Raw genomic sequence first — 12,004 nt, forward strand, 5'->3', positions numbered from 1 at the left:
AATAAATCATTGTTAAATTACAAAAGAAGTCTCTCCTGATTGAAATGTGCTTATTTGCTTCCTTGCTGAGAATACGATGACGAGATCAATATTAGTCTCATGCCTCCGCATGAAGTACCGAGCTGGGCCAGGAGGCGATTAGTGATTAGCTTAGTCTCTGCAGACTAGCTGTTAAAATATACCCAAACCTTGAACTAACACTAATGAACACTTAAAGATAAGCGAGTTATGCAGTGTTCCGGTTTGTTATTCACCATTAACCAGTCACAACACATAACCGCCCTGTAAAACCACGAACTGTTTTGTTTCTGGATAAAACAAATGAGACACAACTCTGGTAATTAGTGAGCTTTAGAGGTGTTTGGAACTTTACACAGCCAGATGTTCACCCTGCTTCCACTCTTAATGCTAAGTTAAGCTACAGTACGTGCCTCCTGGCTATGGCTCCATAGTTTTCATTTGCTTTTGAAATGATGTGCTGCAGGGATTTCAGCAGCATTTTAAGATGGACACCATCTGCTGTTTGGGGCATTTTGAGTGCTGTATATATGTGCTTTGTGCCTCCTGTGTAGAAACATGTTCTCTGCAGTCCGGGCGGCCTTTAGCTCAATGATTATTGAAGCCTGCTTCAACTCCAACTGCTGATGCACAATAGATTCACAGCATTCAACCTGCACGTGTTCCCGTATATATAGAATTAAAACTACATTTTTGAACTTCATGCAGATGAAAATGATACAGCTTTTGCTCGGATCCAGCAATGGCCCGGCTGAAAGTGCAGAGAAATAACGGCAAGAAATGTTCGGTGCATGTACACAGAAGAAGCATTAGCCCTGTCAGTACCTGGTAACACAGCCACAAAAGGTAGGTAATACCATTGGTTGCTGATAGTTAAACTGGCAGCATACAGAACTTAGGATAACATTAAAATCAAGTGTGTCACATTTGACATGTATGTGTTCACATTTGGCCACAAATGCACTAAATCATGCACTTATCCAATGAGATGTATGATGGCAACAGCAGAGGCTTTGACTCCAGAAAGACTACAAGTTGTGAAGTGTAGTATTTGATTACTTAGACTCTGTGAGACACTGCTGAGGTTTGGTCAGTGGCGGCTGGTCAATAGAGGGCCATGGGGCATGGCCCCACCATGAGCCACACAAAAAAGAAAAGAAAAAAAAAGAATTATAATAATCATAAATTATACAAATTGTCAATATTTGTGTTTTTGAACTATGGAATGTACCCAGTAATGTGTGTAAAATATGATATCTGCGCAAAATATATGCTTTTCCTGCTCGTCCTCTTCGCCTGTGTGCTCGCCTGCTCGTGGTCTCTGTCTGTGTGCACGACACTCTGAGAACGCGCAGCTTGGGGGGCCTGATCGTTTTGGCCCAAAAGAGGCGGGTCTATGAAGCAGTTTAGCCAATTGCTGATTCAAGATATAAATGAGTGACATACAATTTAGCCAATCAGCGCCCTCAAATAGATTCAGCTTGGGGCCAGAACGATCAGGCCCCCCTCGCTGCGTGTTCTCGTCAGGAGAAGTCTCTACAGGCGCCCGCGCCAGCGCGAGCACTCCTCCAAGACCCGTTTGAGAGGAGAACTTTGGCGGAGATTCTGCAGCTAAAGAGCTGATATCAGATCAGCCTGACCTCACAATCAGACAGCAGACTCGCGGGAAAGGGAAGCAGTACATGTGAAGCTTCACTAGCTGTACACCAGACAGGTTTGGCTAGCTGGATGACGTCATGCTAATCATTTATTTCGCTTTTTAAAACAACGGGGACGGATCCAGCACGGACAGTTACGGGAGTGAGGGATGAGGAGGTAAGGAAACATGAGAACACCAGGGTAGGGAGTGAGGGATGAGGAGGTAAGGAAACATGAGAACACCAGGACACACATGAGAACTCTGTCAAGCTACATATTAGGCAAATTGAACATCTTTTCTTCTACATAGTTGTCCTCAGTCTCATCTGCTTAACTTGGTCATGGAGGCATCAACATGTAATAGAGATGTTAAATTAACAGTGAAAACTCATCATAGCTTAATTTAACGTCAGTATTCAGAATTACACTTCATGTTTACTTCTCCTGATCTTTACCTCCTATAACAAGGGCATAGGGGCATCGCAATAAATAAACATGTTATATTATATTATATAAGTGTTATTTACTGATTGTTTTTGTGTTGGAATACATATTTAACTGCCAAGTAATAATGCGTGTTTGATACTTACATTTTTTTTGCATTCAATCATACTGGGATGTTAGCTGAAATTGATAGGATGGCCCTACCTAGAACATTTTCCACCAGCCGCCACTGGGTTTGGTAGCTGGCCATAGTTGCAGTACCAGTCCAATATACCTGCATCCACTTAATTCAATCATGTACATTGAAACGTGAGGGTATTCCACTTTTTGTTTATCGGTCATTATGGCTACGAAAACAGATACCTGTGAGACAAAAAGAAGTGCCCTGTTTGTCTTGTCTGTTTTTTGTGGTTTCCTCTGCCTCTGATGCTCTGGATGAAGGGAAACCATTACTCCATTAGGCTAACAGCAGTACACCATTAGTGGTTTGGCTGGATTTACTGCTCAACTTTGTTCTACACAATTCAGTTTATGTTCCATTGCTTTATTCAACTGTTGCTTTGTCAATCCCCTCTGTTGTACTTTAGTTAACTCTGCTGTGATACTTATACAGCAAGATATTCCATCTTAATCAATAAAAACCCTGGCAACTCTCAACAGCTTTTTTCAACCATAAACCATCTCCTGAAGCCACAACCATCCTCTTCAACTGAGGCTACAGAGGAGCAATGCAACAGCTTCATTGACTTTTTCAGATCCAAGGTCAACAACATTCACTCTCTGATGTCCAGCTCTCCATCTCTGACACCAACACCTTATCTGCGAGTGTGCTGTCTCCTCTACATCTCGCTGAGGTTCAGGAGAGCCATGTTAAAGAAATCCTCAGAACAATGAAATCCTGTACCTGTACCCTGGACCCCATTCCTACTGCTCTGCTCAAATCACATATCCCCACTCTCAGTCCTTTGATCACCAAAGCTGTTAACCTTTCCCTTCAGTCTGGCTGTGTCCCACCTGCTCTCAAGGTTGCTGTCATCCGTGCCCCTCTCAAGAAGCCCACCCTGGACCCGGAGGTTCTAGCCAACTACAGGCCTATCTCCAACCTCGCCTTCCTGTCCAAAGTGTTAGAGAAGGTAGTTGCTTCTCAACTTCAGGACCACCTCAAACACAACCACTTGTTTGAAACATTTCAGTCAGGATTTCGTTCAGCCCCCAGCACTGAAACAGCTTTGCTCAGGGTGACGAACGACCTGCTGATGACAGCGCCGATGCAGGATCGCCCATACTCCTCATCCTCCTGGACCTGACTGCTGCATTTGACACAGTGGATCACATTATCCTCCTAGAGCGCCTCCACACCACCATTGGACTATCAGACTCTGCACTCAAGTGGTTTCAGTCCTACCTTTCAGGCAGAACTGAATATGTGTCACTGGGAAGATGCAAGTCCAGACCGCTCCCTATCTCCTGTGGTGTTCCGCAAGGGTCGGTCCTCGGCCCCATCCTCTTCATTACTTGCATGCTCCCCCTCGGTCGTGTCATCGGCAGACATAGGATGTCTTTCCACTGTTATGCCAACGATACACAGCTCTACATCAAAGCTGCCCCAAGCCCCTCTGCAGCCATGTCATGTCTCACCTCCTGTCTTGGGGAGATAAAGGCGTGGATGAGCAACAACTTTCTCCAGTTAAACCGAAGCCCTTCTTGTTGGCACTCCGCACCAGTTCAGTCATCCTCCATAACTCATCTCACCTTCGACGGTCAGGTCATCCCCCTCTCCTCCACAGTCACCAATCTGGGAGTTAGGTTTGACCCACACCTGACCTTTAATGACCATATAAAACACCTGTGCAAAACCTTGTTTTATCATCTCAAAAACATCTCCAAACTCCGCCCCACTTTAACCCTGTCAGATGCAGAGAAGCTCGTCCACGCCTTTATCTCCTCAAGACTGGACTACTGCAACTCACTATTCACTGGGATCACTGCCAAGAACATCCAGAAGCTGCAATACATCCAAAACAGCGCTGCCAGGATCCTGATGAGAGTCCGGAGGTATGAGCACATAACACCCATTCTGCACTCCCTACACTGGCTCCCTGTCTCATTCCGGATTGACTACAAAGTCCTACTACTCACACATAAATGCATAAATGGACAAGCACCTCCCTACCTACAAGACCTCATCACACCCCAAATCTCCACCCGCACCCTCAGATCATCAAACAGCTCGCTCCTCCGGGTCCCCAATATCAAGCTCCGCACCATGGGCGACCAGGCCTTTGGCTCGGCAGCTCCACGATATGGACCAGTCTCCCTGACCACCTAAGGGCAACACAGACACTGGTCTCTTTTAAAACTGGCCTAAAAACCTTTCTATTCAGGAAAGTGTTTCTGACCTAAATCACTGTCAGTTATTTATTTAGTGTTTCTGTTCATTCACTGTTTTTTTATGCTTACTACTTCATTTATTATGTTTTAACTATGTTTTTACTATGTTTTTACTATGTACTGGCTCTGTGGCACTCTGAGATTTTTTTAATGAAAAGTGCGTTCCAAATAAAATGCATTATTATTATTTAAACCAACCAATGGTTTGTTAGTTTCCCCAGCCTACTCAATGATGTGTTAATGAGATGGTAATGTCAATCGTAGGTGAGAATACATTAAATCAAAAGCGTGAAACAACATGAATGAGAAGGAAAGAAACCCAGAATGAGATAGAGAGGAAAAGAGATGGTCTGATATGACTCAGCATATTAACAGCTGAATGGTGACAAGGTTGTTTTTTTACTGATAGCTGGCCAGCAGGAAATTTAAATGTGGACTGACCGAGTTTGGCTGTCCCACAGGCTGTGGCGGCTGATGGAACATGTTCTAGGTAGGGCCATCCTATCATCAGCAAACATCCCAGAATGATTTAATGCAAAAATATTAAGGTATCAAACACGCATTACTACTTTGCAGTTAAATATTTAACATTTATTCCAACACGAAAAAAACCAGTAAATAACACTTTGATAAACACGTCAGCACATCTTATTTTAGTCTCAGTATAATATAATAATATATATATCATATAATAATATTCTGTATGATATATAACACACACACACACATATATATATATACAGTATATATATAAAATATAGTATAATATAACATGTTTATTTATTGAGATGCCCCTATGGACCTTGTTATAGGAGGTAAAGATCAGGAGAAGTAAACATGAAGTGTAATTATGAATACTGATGTTAAATTAAGCTATGATGAGTTTTCACTGTTAATTTAACATCTCTATTACATGTTGATGCCTCCATGACCAAGTTAAGCAGATGAGACTGAGGACAACTATGTGGAAGAAAAGATGTTCACTTTGTCTAATATGTAGCTTGACAGAGTTCTCCATGTGTGTCCTGGTGTTCTCATGTTTCCTTACCTCCTCATCCCTCACTCCCTACCCTGGTGTTCTCATGTTTCCTTACCTCCTCATCGCTCACTGTCCGTGCTGGATCCGTCCCCGTTGTTTAAAAAAGCTAAATAAGTTATTAGCATGACGTCATCCAGCTAGCCAAACCTGTCTGGTGTACAGCTAGTACAGAAGCTTTGCATGTACTGCTTCCCTTTCCGCGAGTCTGCTGTCTGATTGTGAGGTCAGGCTGATCTGATATCAGCTCTTTAACCTGCAGTTTATCCTCAAAGTTCTCCTCTCAAACGGGTCTTGGAGGAGTAGTGCTCGCGCTCGCCTGTAGAGACTTATCCTGACGAGGACACGCAGCTAGGGGCCAAACGACTTTGGCCCCTAGCTGAATCTATTTGAGGGCGCTGATTGGCTATATTGTATGTCTCTCATTTATATCTTTAATCAGTAATTGGCTAAACTGCTTCATAGACCCGCCTCCTGTGGGCCATTTCTCCATGGCCCCAGCTGCTGAGACATGCAGACAGGCAGAGAGGACGAGCAGGAAAAGCATATATTTTGCGCAGATATCATATTTTACACACATTACTGGGTACATTCCATAGTTCAAAAACACAAATATTGATAATTTGTATAATTTATTCTAGCTGGCCTACAAGTACGTCAGCATTAACGTGCAGCTCAGTTTCCAGGTGCAGCTCTGCAGTGAGGTGCAGCGTGCGCTGTGATTGGTCACTGGGCGAGCACGTGACTATCGTGAAATTAAACTTAAAGTAGCCATCAGAGGCTTAGTCGGAGTAGTAAGAGTTCAAATTGAAAGATATGGAAGATATTATGACATTTTTTGCGTTTTGCTTGGTGTAGATCAGCGGTTCCCAAACTTTTTAGGCCGCGCACCCCCTTCTACATCCCGACCGGGTTCGCGCATAATAAAAATTAAAAAAGCAACAGAGCCTAAAAATAAAATCGGACCAATGAGAGAACAGTTTGCCCGCGCGTGCCGTTTGGTTACAATATTTAGTCCGCTGTTAAATGTTGCAGTGTGAACACAAACCGAACAAAGGGGAAACTGCAACATTGTATCATATTAATCCCTGAATCAGAACAAAGCAAACGAACTGAAGGTGTGAAAACGCCCTGAAACACTGCAACAAAGTTCCAATAACTTTCAGTGACACAAGGCGTCACTTTTAAAGAGCAATACGGATGCGAGCACACGCACAGGCTCAGAGGCAGATTATCACATTTAATTTACAATTAATGAGCGACTAATGTAGCCAGGATGTCTTCGGACAAAGCATCGATGCGGCGCGACACAGTGTTGTTGGACACCGGGATCATGTCCAACTTTTTTGCTTCTTTCTCCCCAATCATACATTCCAACATCTCTCTATTATATTTACCATCCACGTTGTTTTCCCTTGTTCAAAAATCCCAAATCTATGAAAAGGCAAAGAAATGGGGGATTGCAGACCATCAAATGAAAATTCACAGCTTTAGCGTGACTTTCACCTGTTTTCCGGTTTGCGTTTCTCATTTTAACACACACACAGTGAGAGAAGGCCAGAAAAGAAAGGATGGACAAGTGCAAATAGATGTTTTCTGTCAAATAATCTGCTCCAAAAGTGTACAAGTCTCGTCTTGATCTCATCTCCTGTTGACTCCTGAATGTGCTTCGACATAATTAGCGTCACAAACAAAGCTAGACCAGAACAACAGACGCCTGCTCTGTGCTCGTTACGCTGTCTACAGTTCACTATCATCTGTTGGGAGTAACTGCTGTGAAGCTTGTTTGCTGAGGTTAAACCAACTGTTACGTCTTTTCATTCAAAATAATTATTGAGAGCAGCTGAACAGCGACTGTGTAGCCGACATAGATTATCAGTCCGGTGGCCCTGAGAGCTCAACACACTGTACATGAAGAACAGACACAATACAGGAGCATGAGAAGACATCTCCAAGTCAGAAACACATTGCAGCAAATAGAGAAAACAATGAAGTCACATGACAACGGAAACTGTTTCCAGGGGAAACATTTCAAAGTGATGCACATGCGGAGACACACCTGCTGCCGTGGTCTCTTGGCTCATGTAGTCATTGAACCGGCTATTTGTCAGCAGTGTTGGATAATGAGCTAAAGATATCTGCTGTTACCTAGCATTAGCCTTTTTACTCATAATTAACCTGAGAATTTAAATAATATGACGCAATACACAGAGTTCATTATGAAACAAGCTGATGTTATAGTTCTTTATTTGTCATAATGCACAACTGAACTGAGAGGAAATGGGAGGAGAGATGCTTCTACCTCTTATTTGGCATGAAGTCTGTTTTCATGACGACCTTTCCAACATATTGATTTTGGAAAGAAGCTGATGGGGCCAACTGTGACTGTGTGAGCAACAACCATGCTCAGACCCATGATGAATGTGAGTCAGCCCATCATTTAGACAAAATGAATAATGCATCACGTTCCACAGCAGGAAGAGCCCTCACACACACTTACACACTAAGGTACAGTGCAGTCAACTGTATCAAAAGGCAGCAGAAGGAAGCTGCACTCTGGCAAAGCAGCATCATCAAATATGAACTATCAGCTGGATTTAAGGAACATGCCATTGCTTTTTTCTTATCTACCACAAATCCTCCAGTTTCCTGTTGAAAAGGAAAGACTTCTTTGCCGGCACACAGAACGTGCCTGCATTCACTTCAGTGAGTTGAAGGCCTACTTGTCTTGCATTGAAATGCAGGTGCAGGTCTGTCCTGCATTACTGTGACTGTGACCGAGCCAGCAGAGAGCTCGACCAGGTACTCTGACAGGTCAAAAGAGTGAAGCCGCCGCCATAACAACGAATACACTCAATGAGTCGACTGAGTTCAGAGTCAAATTCTCACTTTATTTCTCAGCCTCAGAACAAGAGGGTGTCCCTTCAGCCCAGGTGGGTCAACAAATGGAGACAGAGTCAAAGGACAATTTATTCTGAGTCAGAGAAAATGTTTAAATGCCATTCTTGATCCGATAAGAACTGCTTATATTTGTCACAAGTGATTTAATATAAAGGCATCAAGCCAAGCAATAACTGAAATTGGGTTCCTTCCCTTCCTGAAACGCTCTCACAGTCAGTGGTTAAGCTGAAAATTATGAAGGTATATTTGTGTCTTTATTACGCAAACAAAAAAATGTTTTAAAAGAAAATTTCTCGCACTGCAATCAAAAATCAAGTTTGTAAGTGAAAATATATAAACTGAGAATAATTTATTCGTTAGTTTTGCTTATGAAACTAGAATTTTTCGTTAAAAAAATTAAATCTTTGGTTGAAAAAAAAAAGCTTTGGTTTCAAAACGAAAAGCTTTGGTTTTGAAACGAAAAGCTGAGTTGGGTGTAGTGGCGGGGCATACGCTGCTGAATGTGCCGGGAGTTTCTAGTGGTCGGTTTGACTTGTCTCTCGGTATCTGCATCATCTCAACACGGACGGGAGGTTACTGTGACATGGAGGTAAGTTGACTGCTCTGTTTTGTCAAAATGATTTTAAATATAGCAGCATTTCACTTTGTTCTCATGTTGTTAGTGTCGTGCACTAGTATTATTCAAATGTATTGTTCGGTTCGTAAGCCTCGTACTGAACGGGTTAATGCGAATACGTGTATTGTTACGCTAATAGAAACAAATAATAACCGTAGCTGTGGCTCACATGAGGTTTTTAGGAGATGGTTCAGCTGCAGGACAGCACTGAAGGCCCAGGTATACAATGCACGGTATATATATATTATACTGAATTCCCTGTGAGGGAGACTAAAATAAGATGTCCTGACGTGTTTATCAAAGTGTTATTTACTGCTTTTTTTGGTGTTGGAATAAAGGTTAAATATTTAACTGCACAGTAGTAATGCGTGTTGTATACCTCAATGTTTTTGCATTAAATCATTGTGGGATGTTTGCTGAGATTGATTTGTTGGCCCTACCTCGAACATGTTCCACCAGCCACTACTGATTGCGACTCATTTTGAAGGAAAACAATCACAAATTGACCTCTGAAGGAAATGATTTCCTTTTTGAGATAGACTTAAGGTAAGAGGGTGCGTGGGGCATGTCTGCCACACGGACAGATGTACACTTTGGGTGACTATCACTTTACAAGATGCTTTGTCATAGATCAGTTATGGAAGCCCCAGAGACCAGCCCAGCTTCTTCATCTGCTATAGTTCACCTTTAGGTCAAGGCCATGTTACAGAGCAACTGAGTCAACAGGGACATAATAGAGGTCCTTAACCCATTGTAGAGATGCTATTAAATGGAGTACATATTGCAAGAGAAAGAATGTAACGAGAGATGTGTGTGTGTGTGTGTGTGTGTGTGTGTGTGTGTGTGTGTGTGTGTGTGTGTGTGTGTGTGTGTGTGTGCATTGATTACATAATGCTGTTGGTAAGCAATCCCTGCTAAATAGAAGCTTTGGTGCTTCCTGCTTGTTATAATAGAAGTCTGTCTCCATTCACGTTGATCCTTGTTCAGGACTCTAAACTCCTCACAATGCTTCTTCTTCTCACTCTCTGTTCTCTCTGCATTACAGACAGCACCAGCTGTGTACTGTACACACAGCTGGTCATCTTCATCGGAGCTAAAGTTCTGTTGTCTGATCTGATGATGCTCAAACGTTAGATTATCTGCTCTGCTCAGATAAATCACTTCCACATGTTAATGCTGCATTTTATCTGAGAATTACACTTATTAAAACCATAGAACAACATCAAAATAACAATTTTAAATATCTGCCCGTGCTCCGACATCTTAAAAGGTACTTTTTGGGTTGAGAATCAATTCATTCCCCAAAAATCAAATACGAGACAAACAACTTAAACTGCATTGAAAATCACTTCTCTTACCAGAACAGATCCAACTGTTTACATCCAATCGATGGCGTCCAGAAGGCTCAAAACATCGTTCTTAATATTCTGGTGTGAAGTTTCTACTGTATCTGTAACGAGCATCATCACAACAGACTGGGCTGAGGGATTAGGACAGGAAAGGACAGTGCCAGCCTCTCTCTCTCCCCCCCTCCCTCTCTGCAGCACTCCTCCCTTGCTGCCACTCACCCACCACATGCACAATGGTACGGTCCGCTTCTGTGCTGCAGTACATGCAAGAACATGCCATCTGTCTGACTGGTCAGGGGAGAAGGGGTCGGGGTAGGGGGGGGCCTTGTAATAAAAGAGACATATGGGCGGCCGGTGGGAGGGGGATGGATGGCTGGAAGGGCGCAGGAAGGGAGGGTGGATAGATGGAGTGGGAGGTGCAGTAGGGGAGTGACAGATGCGATGGCTTGGAGAGCAGAGATTGGTGATGAGGTGCTTTTTCTACAATGATGGAAAAGTCCTGCATCTTTGCACAGATACTGTAATGATGACCCCCTGTCTGCATGTTTCAGCTCCATTAGATGTGCATGTACTGTGTCTCTCTCTTCTCTTCTCTTTTGGGATACTACAGCAATGCCATTTCTATGCATTTGCCATTTTTACAGAGATTCTGCAATGAAGCAGATCTGTCGTTACGCTGGCTTCCCTTCCTTTAAACTGAACCAACCAGCGGCATAATGCTGCCCAGGTGTGTGACTTCATACGCATGCTGGCGATACGATGAACACAGCATGCAATGCCTGGTGTGTGTGTGTGTGTGTGTGTGTAGGTGTGTGTGTGTGTGTGTGTGTGCACGTGGTACCGCTGTCCGCTCTGTCACTACCTCTGCTGCCCCCACATTCCCTGTTATACAGAAACTAACATGGAATAACGGATCAACAGTCCTGCCTTGAACAGGCTGTGTGAGAATACAGAGCAGAGAGAGACAGAGAGAGACAGAGAGAGACAGAGAGAGACAGAGAGAGACAGAGAGAGACAGAGATAGACAGAGATGGCGATAGACAGAGACAGACAGTGAGAGACAGAGATAGACAGAGACAGACAGAGATAGCGACAGACAGAGACAAACAGAGACAGACAGAGAGAGACAGAGATAGACAGAGATAGACAGACAGAGACAGACAGAGACAGACAGAGAGAGACGGCGATAGACAGAGATAGACAGAGATAGACAGAGAGAGATAGAGATAGACAGAGACAGACAGAGACAGACAGAGACAGACAGAGACAGACAGAGACAGACAGAGACAGACAGAGATAGACAGAGATAGACAGAGACAGACAGACAGAGACAGACAGAGACAGACAGAGAGAGACGGCGATAGACAGAGACAGACAGAGATGGCGATAGACAGAGATAGAGATAGACAGAGACAGACAGAGACAGACAGAGACAGACAGAGACAGACAGAGACAGACAGAGATAGACAGAGATAGACAGAGACAGACAGAGAGAGACAGAGATGGCGATAGACAGAGATAGACAGAGATAGACAGAGACAGACAGAGAGAGACAGAGACGGCGATAGACAGAGATAGACAGAGACAGACAGAGAGAGACAGAGACGGCGA

The 12,004-nt window shown here is 43.4% G+C and overlaps 1 protein-coding gene across 1 annotated transcript in view; it reads right to left on the bottom strand.

Annotated features, from left to right (window-relative positions):
• Positions 1–10,507, bottom strand: part of LOC306790402 (synaptic vesicle glycoprotein 2B-like) — a gene marked incomplete at its 3' end in the record, with an annotated part of 34,021 nt that extends 23,514 nt beyond the window's left edge. Inside the window, exon 1 of the mRNA XM_079286641.1 lies at positions 10,403–10,507. The remainder of the gene's footprint in view (positions 1–10,402) is intronic.
• Between the last annotated feature and the right edge of the window lie 1,497 nt (positions 10,508–12,004).

This window comes from Melanostigma gelatinosum, assembly GCF_949748355.1.
Source record: "Melanostigma gelatinosum genome assembly, chromosome: 1".
Taxonomy (NCBI): Eukaryota; Metazoa; Chordata; class Actinopteri; order Perciformes; family Zoarcidae; genus Melanostigma; species Melanostigma gelatinosum.